Below are 13,446 nucleotides of genomic sequence, written 5' to 3' on the forward strand. Positions count from 1 at the left end.
TTGTTGCATTTCATAGGACATAGGACGATCTTACACATTAGATTGCGGGCACGTTTTCGCTAGTTGAGTTAGTTAAGTGATTTTGGTTACTATTTGTCACAAAAATCACCTTGTTCTTTCATTGAGTGACGAGTGAAAACCGTGAGGATGTCGTTGCCTTGGTCTCCTTAGTCTTGGGTCCTTTGGTTGAATCTTGTGGCGGTTTTGTAATTCTCGGCGGTCTTGCCCTTTCTCCCCTTTCCCCGCTCTTGAATTTGTTTCTTGAGCATTGGTCACGCAAGGGTTGCTTTAGTCACGCTTAGGAGGTTGGCACCTCAATTGGCACTTCTGAGACGGTACTCCCGACCAAGATCGTGTTTTGTTGTTCGAAAAATTCGGCCACTTAGATGAGGAAAGTGGATCATTTTGTTAGATGCATTCTATTTATTGATTACGTGCTTTCATGATGAATGTGTCGAAAGTTTTGTAGCGAGACCCAACTTGCCTTGCAATAGGGCACTCTTTCCTCATGAGTGTCAAATTGCGAGTTGAAAGGGCGTTGAGTGCGCTAATACTCGATCAGCTTAGGTAGTAGTTTAGTTGAGTGATGCTTATATTGTGCATCCACTCTCCATATCTATCATAATAATGCTTTGTACATTGGTTTTAGGACTTACTCGGGGACGAGTAAGGTTTAAGTGTGGGGAGGTTTGATATACGATTAATTTACTTCTAATTCCCCTCTTTCTTTTATGCAAACCGACTCGTATCGAGTCGGTTTCGGTTGCTTTTACTTGCATTTTGTGCCCAATCCCCGTACTTCTTATCTTGTGTATCCTTTTGCAGGAACCGATCCGAGTATAGAGGAATTGGGGCAAGGAAGGCATCCCATTGCCTTTACATGAAGAAGAGGTGAAGAAATGCTGAAGACAGTGTTCTGCCGGCAGACCGGCAGCCGGTCTGGCCACCGGCAGAACACACCCCAGAGCATTGCCAAGGAAGTTGAAGAAAAGTTGAGTGCTGTGTTTTGCCGGCAGGCCGGCAGCCGGCCCACCGGTAGAACACAGCAAGACGATTTAAATGAAGATTTAGAGAAAAAGGAAGCTTGACCTCGCTGCCGGTAGGAGCACCGGCAGCCGGTCAACCGGTATAACACACTTCAACAAAGATGAAGAAGACCCGAAGGTGGTGTTTTGCCGGCAGGCCGGCAGCCGGCCCACCGGCAAAACACAGTTGCCAGATATTTTATTTGATTGCACGGTTTTGCCGGTAGGAGCTCCGGCAGCCGGCTCACCGGCAAAACGCAGCAGCGGCGGATTTGGGCTTTTTCTCTCTTTTCCTCCTCTTTTCTTCCTAATCTTGTACAAGCCTATAAATACCCCCTCCTTAAACCCCTTTGTACACACAACCCTAGATCCAATTTATTTCCCCTTTCAAGTTTCAAACTTTGCTAATCTTTTTGTTAATCTTTCCTTAATTAGAGAAGTTCTTCAATTAATTAGTAATTGAATTTGGGTTTGTAAGAAGATTGAAGGTTCTCCTTCTTTATTATTTCTATCCAAGTTCCTCTTTTGCTATTGAGTTGGTATTAATTCTCTCCCTATTTTCATTTGTTTACATTTTGTTCTTCCTTCAAGTTTGTTTGATTGTTTATGTTAAATTTGTTGTTGTTGTTGGTTTGTTGTTGTTGTTTTCATCATTGTTCATCTTTTCATTGTTCATCTTTTCTTTGATTCTCTTTCCTTTGTTCATCTTTTGCTAGTTGTCCTCAAAGACTTAATCTTTGAGTTGATTGGGTTAAAGATTGTGTCTTTTAGTTTAACCAACCTTGTTATTAGATTAAATTATCTTTCTTTACAACTATTGTTGGATTGTTGCATGTTTAGTAGTAAAATTCATCTTCCCACCATGTTTATGACCAAAGTTCCCATCTTTATTGTTTATCTTGCAATTAGGACCATGATTAGTGAGTAGTCTTCCACTAGGGCTCGGTTTGACCCAACATGAGTAATTTCACTAATTGAATCTCATAAAGGCTAATTATTTGGGGAAATTGGTGAGGGTAGTTTGGAGGATTGATTTGGGTTTATGGATTGATTGTTGGGTAGTGTTGACTTACGACCCTTGTCCACCAACGAGATTTGGTTAGGTTGTGAGTTGGGTACCCGGAATTCGACCCTATTGTTAATCTTGGTTGAGACCGAAAGGGAGAACCGGGGTAGGACACCTCTAAATTAGCGTTTGAAATCGACCCTCGAGAGAGGGAGTGGGATGACCCGGAAATTGATGGGGCTTAATGACCTTAGCAAATATTGGACTACCTTGGGAATATGCATGTTTTTGGGGTAGTCGGGTGTTGATTTAGGGATTCCGACCTTCGAACCCGAGAGGGGGGTTGGTGGGTAGTGTTAGTGTTCTATTTCAAACCCGAGAGAGGGGTCTTAGGCGAATTAGAGCCGTCACCTCCTCACCTAGCTACCCTTATGATTAGCCTAGAGATTTAATTGTGTGGAGTTACGAATTGTTTTGGGAAGAACCGAGTCTTAGGTTTTTAATCTATTTGATTTACAACTTTTCATTTTCTCTTGCTCTTTCACCTATTTCTTATTTAGTTTGGATTTGATTTTGTCCTCGGTAGTTCTAGAATAACCATTTCATCCCTTATTGCCGACTTAGCTAAACGATAGGATTAGAACAATTAGTAATCTTTTCAACTCCTTGTGGGATCGACCCTTAATAGTGTACAACGATAAAATCGTGCACTTGCGAGGTATAGCTTGATACCATCAATGTGACTATGTGTATAGGAGAAGGGTTCGTAGAGTAAAGGTTTTGAGACAGCTGCTAGATCGTCTGATGATTGTGTTGCTTTCCAGGTAGGGTTTCCCTACTCAGTATTAGTCCCATAATGTGTTGTTGATGTGTTGTGGTTGTTGAATATTATCGTAGTTGTATTGTGACGGTTGTTGATTGTGATTGTTTGTCTCTGGTTCTCGAGATGCGTTCTCGGCTGAGTGGAGTCACTTGCGGGAAGGGCTTCACGCCCTAGTTTCGCCCTTCGTGGAACCCGCCACGGAAGGGGATGTGCACATTAATGGGACAGGGTTATCGCTCGGTATGATGAGCGAGGCTTAGGTGGGAGCGGTTGCGGTCCCCCACTGGCAGGGCTGGTCCAGTGGACAGTCGGTGACGGAGATTGATTGGAGTGGGTGTGATTGTGTGTGTAACCGTTTGAGCTGCTTGTTTACTGTGTTGTTGGATTATATAAATTGTGTGATTAGTACTGACCCCGTTTAATGTTTTAAAAACTGTGGTGATCCATTCGGGGGTGGTGAGCAGTTATTGAGCAGGTTTGATATGACGCGTATGGGATAGCTGGGATGAGTCATCACGTGGCAGTTAGAAGTCTTCCGCTGTGTCAGACGATGTTTTATAGCTTTGATAGTTTTAACAGTAGACCGTCTGAGAATCTTGTTTTTCAGTTTTGGTTTTTGGTTTTGATCATGTAATCACTTTAAACTATTTTTTTATTTAAATTATGTTTCTTCATTGTCATTTGATTATCATTGCCTCGGGTAACCGAGATGGTAACACTTCCATGCCTTGAGTGGTCCTGGTAAGGCACTTGGAGTATGGGAGTGTTACAAAATGGTATCAGAGCGACGATCCTGAAACCTGTAACCAATAAATCTAACGAATATAGGTGTGAGATCCCTGAAAAAATCTCTTTTTTGAAAATATGTAAATATGGTGGAGTCGCCAGTAGGTTTTATAAAAAACATACAAAAATAAGTTAACGAAAAAAGACCCCTTTTGATCCCTGGAATGGGGACTGATCCGTCACTCCGGTCTGAACCAAAGATTGCGGATTCGGGGGTAAAGGTACAATCAGAGAAGGTGTTAGGCACCCGGATCGCCCATCAAACTGACGGCCTCTACTATTTATTTGTAATATTATATATTTGACGAAACAGAATGGTTAATTATACAATTTTATACATAAGACGATATAAATCTGAGACAAGGACAAATTAACTTGGTTAGTAAATACAATAAAATAGAGAAAATAACTAAAAGACAAAATAAAAGAATTAAATAGAAAGAAAGAGTAGAGAAAAGCTTATTTGAATCTGGTACCCTCAGGCCTATGTGGATGTTGACTATTAATGAATTTCGACTTTGTCGTAAATTAACGGCTCTTATGCGCTTGTATGGAAAGTGGGACAATTTATTGTGAGGTTTGATTTGAAACTGGGATAGAATATTTGAGACAGTTAGGAATTGTATATTTGAGACAGTTGATTCGAACGAGTATGGAATTTCTGGGTCTGATCTTTGAATATTTTGTTTCGTCGCTGGTTTGGTGAGTTTCTGTCTGTCTTGAAAATTATTTCTGTCTGCTCCCCTCTAGATATCATGAGAAAGCTAATATATTTATAGTATTTGAAGGTTGGAGTCTACTTAGCTTAGGAAACCGACAAGATGGAGTTTGGGTGTTTCAAGAATTTGGGAGCATATTTGTTTCATGTGCAAATCTCGCATTATTAGATCCACTACGAGAGCCTATTTGCTAGCTTATCTTGATCATGTGACAACACTTATTTTCTAAATAATTTATGCTCACTTGTGATAAAGTAGGATGAGAAACTTTAATCTCATCATTTCTCTTCTAGTAATATTCTCCTTTACGGTGAATGAATGAGATAATCAATTAGGAAAATATGGATTAGGCCCATTTATTCGGAGTACACTAATTATTAACCAGGTAGGTTGCCTTCTTTTATTGGGCCTTATTTGTATTGCGGGTACATAAATCCGATTTAATGAACATATTTGAGGCCGTTTCAATATAAACCCGATCCGTTTTAGGCGGATGATACACTATTTGCCAGGTTTATAAAATAATTGTCATGGTGAAATGAAAGGAAATGGAAGGGTTTAAGGTGGTTTTGTACCATTTTACGTAATTGCTCGGGACATAAGCGTAAAGAGCCATTTAGTTATAACATTGCCAATTTTCATTTAGTCATTAAATATTAGCCTCATCATCGGGTACCCGTAAGGCTAGGTAGACATTTTGAGGTGTCTACAGAAGCCCCCACTTTGACCGAGTCTGAGTAAGACGAAGGTCAAAGTAATCCGGTCGGGACAGATAAAGGATAAGAAACGTACCTGGGCCTCTTAGATTACCTGTCTGTAGTAGCTGGAAACTGGAGTTAGCTTAACAAAACTTTGTTTTACTAATCTGGAATGAAACTGGAACTGAGGCAACGAAACTTTGTTTCGTTGGTTTGAAACTGGCATATCGAAACTTTGTTTCACTGGTCTGGAATTGGTATAGCCAAACTTTGTTCAGCTTGTCTGGTACTGGCATGACAAAACTTTGTTCTGTCAATCTGGAATGGAGCTGGTAAAACTTTGTTTCACCATTCTGGAATCTGGTAAAGCAAAACTTTGTTTTGCTGGTTGGAATCTGGAATAGCCAAACTTTGTTTAGCTTAAGAGTGAACCTGCAAAATCTGATTTCACAAGCTCGAATGCGTGTCAGGGCCCGCCGACCGAGGATCCAAAATTTTATTTTGAAAAGGGATTAGATTGTAAAATTTGATTTTACAAACTGGGATTTGCAAAATTTTATTTCGCAAAAAGGCAAGTTCAGAAAATTTTATTTTAAGAACTCAAATGCATGTCAGGGCCTGCCGACCAAAGGAATTTCAAATTTTATTTGAAAAAGGATTAGAATGTAAAATTTTATTTTACAAACTTAGATGCGTGTCAGGGCCCGCCGACCGATTGATTTAGAAATTGCAAAATTTTATTTCGCAAAAAAGGGGTAAGTTCAGAAAATTTTATTTTAAGAACTTAAATGCATGTCAGGGCCTGCCGACCAAATTTAATTTCAAAATTTTATTTTGAAAAAAGGAATAGAATGTAAAATTTTATTTTACAAACTAAGATGCGTGTCAGGGCCCGCCGACCGATTGATTTAGAAATTGCAAAATTTTATTTCGCAAAAAGGGCAAGTTCAGAAAATTTTATTTTAAGAACTTAAATGCATGTCAGGGCCTGCCGACCAAAGGATTTCAAAATTTTATTGTGAAAAAAAAAAGAAGCTGATTTGAGGATCGTAAAATTTTATTTCACGAAAAAGAGCCGGAGAATTGATTGATTTTGAAACTGGCAAAATTTTATTTTACGAGAAGATGAGACTTTATGAGAAAGCCCCCACTTTGGATGAATCTGGAAGATGAATGACAAAGTAATTGACTGGAGATCTGGAATAGTTAGTGACAAATATATGACAACTAAAATGCAAATGCATGTCCTGGACGACTAGATATGATGCACTGATGAATGCAAAATGTTGTTTTTGAAAACATTCGAAATGAGATAGAAAAAGTTTTTATTTTTACTTTTTGAAAATATTTTGAAAAAGATGGGGTCTGACCCAAATGTGATCCAAGTAGAAGGACTGGACAGGGTTACTCTGGAAATATCTCTGATGTGGAGAATATTTATCATTTTTATTTGACCTATTAATTTGAGTTATTCTTTAATGAGTTTTGTCCTCTTTAAAGTAACAAGCTCTACTAATTAAGCAAAACTAATACCATAGAAACAAAATACTTTTGTGACCGTATAAATTTAGTGTACATCCCCCGAATTCTTAGATGCTGAACGAGGGTGATAAATGGAATGGAGTAGATGGTTCTATGGTGTTAGAAGACACTGGAGACCTGTGTGCCTCTCTCACTCACCTAAATGAATGAAAGGATCGTCCCAAGAGGAATGGAAACAATGTAACTGTGGATTGACTCGTCAGAGAAAGGAGAAATAACTACTCTGGAATTTGATTGCAAATTTGACTGGAATTGTTTTTTTGCCTTGTGAATTTTTGAGACTTTTGACATTGGATTTAATTGCAGCTTTGGCTGGAATTTTTTGTCTTGTGAATTGTTGAGACTTTTGACCTGGATTTGTATCTCTTAGACCATCCCCAAGCAGAAGGTCGCCTTAATCGGGTCACCAAAAATTTTCCTCTTAATCGCACCTTATTAATCTTGACCCACTTTCACTCTCCCAAGCAGAAGGCCACGACCTAGGTCACCAACTCAATCATTTTTCCACTTTCCAACATTTCCAATCATTTACCATATCACTATCCACCAAAACCTCTCTCTTACTTTTACAATTATTACTAACAAATTATAAATAAATTAATTTTTTATATTTAATTTTGTTAATATCTTAATATAAAAAAAATGATCCGGATAATAAATAAAAAATTAATTTTAAATCAGTATTAAATATAAAAAAGGTAAAAAAAAAATAATTATTTTGATAGATGGTTATATCCAATTGAACCGTCAAAGTTTAAATACATCGACATATAGTCTTGCAATCGTTAATTATTTCAAACAATTTATTTTATTATGATCTATACAAATATATCATCTGACATTATAAAACCGTCTCATACAATAATTTAACCAAAACTTTAAACCAAAAAAAATCACACAATCCACAAAATTGGATCGTTGGTTCTTATCCCCTTTCCCAACAAAATCATTTCCAACTTTCCCAAAATCCTTTTCCACAACTTAATTTACCTTTTTTCCTCTTCATTTTTCCCATCTTTATTTTCTCCTAAATCAATCGACATTCACAACATTACTGATCTTCATCATCACCACCATGATCTATCGAAGATCACCATCATCATCATCGTTCAATCTTTTATTTTGACAAAGATAGAAACCGTCAGACGAGAAGGTCATCACCATTATCATCGATCTTGAGTGAATCACCATCAACACCATCATCGGACATCCCAGATCTATTCTTGCTCAGGTTTCTTTTATTTCTTTCTTTCTCTTTTATTTACCATCATCGATTATTTCTATGAATATGTCGATCATCACCATCCAACCTTACTTGAGGTAATTAATTTTGTTTAATTTAATTACTGTTTTTTTTTTGAATACCTTTTTCATTATTAAATTGGCCAAAATATGTCAAATTTGATTTCATTTTGTTGACAATAAAAAAATTAAGCCAATTATTATATGCTCATATTTTTTTTCTATTTCAATTTACTATATATTTCTCATTTGATCTAGTATTTCTCATTTGATCTAGTAATAATTCAGTTATTGAATCTCTTACTTTTCCACAAAAATGGCAGGATGCTTTGCAGAGGGCTGACAAGTTCATTTTCGTCCGTCCTTTTCATTTTTGAAGAACAAATGAGAGGATGACATGTGTTGGGTCACAAATGTTACCAATATCCCAACTCAAGGTCACCAGGTGACCCTGAGTTATTCAGGGTCACCAAATTAGCATCCTAATACCACTTAATTATGTAATTAGCATGACCCAACAAGGTCACGACCCGATTGGTGACCTTGCTTTGGCATGGTCTTAGAGATCATACTTTTTTTTGTCTTTGACTTTTTGAGACTTCTGTCAGTGGACTTGAATGGCCGTATCTACAATGAAATGTTAAGCTTTGTAAATTATTGGCGGTGACAAATTGGTGATCACATGATGATATGAATAATGTTCTCTTTGAACATAATTGTGGATTGCTCATTCATTGCAAAATACAAATGAGCTACGGTGAGTTAGAATTTAGATATTGAACTCCTGGAATAGGATTAACTTGTTTTGACTACGATTTCTTTTTGCACAATTTCTTGTTTGTGACGACACCTATCCGTCACTCTTGAGTGACGGATACCATTTTACCTCACAAAGTACCCACTTTTTCTCTCTCTGCAACACTATTCATGTGGCCCCCTTTCTCCACTAACCCATTTTGTTACCATTTTATCTCACAAAATATCCGCCACAAATGGTAACCCGTCACAAGGGAGACCAATTGTTCTTTTTGTTTGCAACATGACCGTCTTTGAGACTTTTGACTCTTGGGCAAGCTAATTTTCTAATATTAATGAGAATGGGTGATAAGATTTGCTAAAGTTTTCGATTGTATGATTTTGTGTTCATATGGTAGTCAATTAAGATATGGAAAATTGACAAATTTGGTAGAAAGCAATTTGTGCTTATTTGGGAAATTGACAAATGTGGTAGTCATTTGAAATATGCAAAATTGACAAATCGAGTAGAAAGATTGAGTCTCCAAACCTATAGGTCACCTAGAGACACGGCGGTCAAGGAATTATCACACCACGAGAGATGGAAAAGATGGTCAAATGCACGCCCTCGTTCAGGCTGACTCTAAAAGGTCGATTGATCTATACTAAAGACATACGCCCTAAAGTATTTCAAGTCTATTCTACTAGTTAAGGGTAAAAAGTAGAACAAGTGACTAATAAAAATGACATATGCTCGTTTTTTCCATTTATTTGACTCAAAAAGGACTAGGATGGTCCTATCTAATATCAAATGTATACTAGGAGTGTGATTTACTACCAAATCATGAAATTATAATCCTGTATGTTGTGAACTTGGGACAGGGACAAGACAATGGATTGAGATTCGGTCTAATTTGTAAAGCACCGGTTTCATGTCAGGACAAAAATATGGGATTATCATTCCCTATTTTACTACTCTCCTATGGTCGTCATTACTGTCTTTTTAGTGCTTGCTACTAAGTCCAAGACTTGGAATTCCATATTTAACTGATGTGAGCTACTTGTACACTAACTCAATAGACCAGCGACGCAATACTTACAACATGACCCATAATTGGGTGTAGAATGCTATTTGTTCAATTTTTTTTTCACGCTGGTTGATATGACTCTTTAAGGAGGAAATTGGAAGAGATTTTTTTTTTAATTGATGTAAAGACTTAAAGTGTGAGATGTCCTATATAGATTTCTACATGGATCATAAATGGGCTAAAAAGAATGGAAAATTGTCATAGAAAGAAGAAAACAAAAAAGTTTTTTTTTTGGTTTTTTTTTTTAAAATTGAGAAAATGAAATAAAAATAAGACCCCTTTTATTTTATTTAAGAAAGAAAGAATTGTTTTTTTTTTGAAAATATTAAAAAAAATGCAAATGATATATATAAATATGTACTATGATGAAATTATATGGATATGCCAAGACGGAGTGAGTATGTATGCATGCTAGTTTGTATACGTAGCTAAACAATACTAATATGGGATGATAAGTAGACACACTAATGTCATATGCATGATATAATGGTTATATTTACATTCGCCTAAATGATGTGGGAGTTGGGTGGACTCTTATTCACATAGACGTCAGACCTTGCTCAATCAAACACACTGACAGTACGTACTAGCCTATAGTAACATGCAAGATTATGAAAGGATATTAACAAACGACACAGATCATATGGCCTAATCAAAGGTTCTACGGGTTCTATGGTTCGGTTTATGGGTTGGAAATTGGGTACTCATGACATTAAAATACCACGAGGGTATCTCTCGCTTTTGTGCTCCCCCAGTCATATGGACCAGACGAGTTGCCAAAACGCGACGTCACGAGGTGGAAAATATGTGTAAGGCCTAGTCGGTCGAATGGACCTTCTAAGTATACAACATACTTTACCGAGGGTGAATTAGGGTAGCTTAGATAGCGTAATATTGGCTAACGGGGAGCCTAAGCTTTTTTTGTCTTGAACTGGTATATAAGTACAAACGTTAGAAAACAAAACAGGGGATGGGGAAAAATTAATGATAAGCCGATAAAATCAACATCTACAAAATGTATACAAGCAACAATCTATTAAAAAGGAAGAAAGAAAATACACATCTCACGCAGTTAGATATAGCATGATGAACAAAGGGAAGTCCAAACAAGAAATTATTCAATATAGGAGCGTTTGACTTCTTGTATACTGGTCGTCTGGTGGTATGCTTTCGATTTTTGAAGATGGGTGATTTTGTTGTGAATGCTACTGCTTGTCTGAAAAAAGAAAAGAAAAAAAAAGTCAAATATAGAATATTACAACTAAATTTCAAGTCTTACCCTCTTGATAAGTTCCCAGCGGAGTCGCCACTGTGAGATCCCTGAAAAAATCTCTTTTTTGAAAATATGTAAATATGGTGGAGTCGTCAGTAGGTTTTATAAAAAACATACAAAAATAAGTTAACGAAAAAAAGGCCCCTTTTGATCCCTGGAATGGGGACTGATCCGTCACTCCGGTCTGAACCAAAGATTGCGGATTCGGGGGTAAAGGTACAATCAAGGAAGGTGTTAGGCACCCGGATCGCCCATCAAACTGACGGCCTCTACTATTTATTTGTAATATTATATATTTGACGAAACAGAATGGTTAATTATACAATTTTATACATAAGACGATATAAATCTGAGACAAGGACAAATTAACTTGGTTAGTAAATACAATAAAATAGAGAAAATAACTAAAAGACAAAATAAAAGAATTAAATAGAAAGAAAGAGTAGAGAAAAGCTTATTTGAATCTGGTACCCTCAGGCCTATGTGGATGTTGACTATTAATGAATTTCGACTATTGTCGTAAATTAACGGCTCTTATGCGCTTGTATGGAAAGTGGGACAATTTATTGTGAGGTTTGATTTGAAACTGGGATAGAATATTTGAGACAGTTAGGAATTGTATATTTGAGACAGTTGATTCGAACGAGTATGGAATTTCTGGGTCTGATCTTTGAATATTTTGTTTCGTCGCTGGTTTGGTGAGTTTCTGTCTGTCTTGAAAATTATTTTTGTCTGCTCCCCTCTAGATATCATGAGAAAGCTAATATATTTATAGTATTTGAAGGTTGGAGTCTACTTAGCTTAGGAAACCGACAAGATGGAGTTTGGGTGTTTCAAGAATTTGGGAGCATATTTGTTTCATGTGCAAATCTCGCATTATTAGATCCACTACGAGAGCCTATTTGCTAGCTTATCTTGATCATGTGACAACACTTATTTTCTAAATAATTTATGCTCACTTGTGATAAAGTAGGATGAGAAACTTTAATCTCATCATTTCTCTTCTAGTAATATTCTCCTTTACGGTGAATGAATGAGATAATCAATTAGGAAAATATGGATTAGGCCCATTTATTCGGAGTACACTAATTATTAACCAGGTAGGTTGCCTTCTTTTATTGGGCCTTATTTGTATTGCGGGTACATAAATCCGATTTAATGAACATATTTGAGGCCGTTTCAATATAAACCCGATCCGTTTTAGGCGGATGATACACTATTTGCCAGGTTTATAAAATAATTGTCATGGTGAAATGAAAGGAAATGGAAGGGTTTAAGGTGGTTTTGTACCATTTTACGTAATTGCTCGGGACATAAGCGTAAAGAGCCATTTAGTTATAACATTGCCAATTTTCATTTAGTCATTAAATATTAGCCTCATCATCGGGTACCCGTAAGGCTAGGTAGACATTTTGAGGTGTCTACAATAGGGAGTCAAATTAAAATGAACCCGGGGTAGAAGTTGTAGGAGCTAATGCAAAGACTTGGGAGACGTCCTAAAGTCGCGAACTCGCCCTACAATTTTGAACCGGTCACCATGGGATATGAGTCGGGATCGCTATGTGTTTATTTTGTGAATTGTGTACCTATATGGTGATGTGTGGCATGAATCAGTGGATGTATGTTTGTGGTGGAATGAGGAATGTGGTAAATGATAAAGTGTTGTGAATAGGCATGTTGCATGATATTTGGTTTACAGTGATGTATGGAATTGTTGGAAAAGTACATGAGAAAATAAATGATGTGGTGGAAAAAGGGAAGTAGATAATATAATAATATGTGATGGGTAATGATGTTGCAGGATGAATGATTTATAATGTGTACATACTAGTAACTTGTGATTAGGAGATTTGATATGATTTTACATAATTCTGTTTGCATAAAGTTAGATAATAAGTTCATATAATTGTCTACTGTGGTATCATATGCATTTGTAGATGAAGGATGTGGTTGAAATAGATGAACTGATTGGAAAAGATGGAGTGTCAATTGCATGGGAATATGGATTTTGTGAATATGAATATGTTTAGATGATGAAGTGGATTTATAATATTGTTGCGTTAGTAACATGGAAATAGGATTTGTAATGTATGAGAATGTTTTGTGTTACGAAAAGTTATAAAATTAAAGCCTGCGGTTAGTACATGATTAATAAGTTAAATAATATATGTGCATGATGGATGTTGTTGCTTGACTTTTGAAGATAGTAACATGTGATTAGCAATACTGGTTTTATGAGTACTGAGTTATTTTTGTCTACCTTGTTGTTGTTTAAGTCGTTTGGAAGTAAAAATCAAGTAGTTGTGTTTCTCGATTATAAAGAGGTTGTCTTTAAACTGTTATAACTTGAGATGCATAAATGATTTTAATGTGATTCTAATTGGAGGTGATATCTTGTTCTTTTACGATTCTAACGATAGGTCACACGCCCAAAAAGACCAAGAAATGAGTGAGTTACGACTGTTGTTTCTGAAAAACCGGACAATCTTTGAGAATTGCGTAGGGTACT

The 13,446-nt window shown here is 36.7% G+C and overlaps 1 long non-coding RNA gene across 1 annotated transcript; it reads left to right on the forward strand.

Annotated features, from left to right (window-relative positions):
* The first annotated feature begins 7,511 nt into the window (after positions 1-7,511).
* LOC141646379 (uncharacterized) lies at positions 7,512-8,583 on the forward strand. The gene is made up of 2 exons (XR_012545529.1): positions 7,512-7,830; positions 8,165-8,583. It is a non-coding gene; the product is annotated as an uncharacterized LOC141646379 (long non-coding RNA).
* The last annotated feature ends 4,863 nt before the right edge of the window (positions 8,584-13,446 follow it).

This window comes from Silene latifolia, chromosome 3 (assembly GCF_048544455.1).
Source record: "Silene latifolia isolate original U9 population chromosome 3, ASM4854445v1, whole genome shotgun sequence".
NCBI lineage: Eukaryota > Viridiplantae > Streptophyta > Magnoliopsida > Caryophyllales > Caryophyllaceae > Silene > Silene latifolia.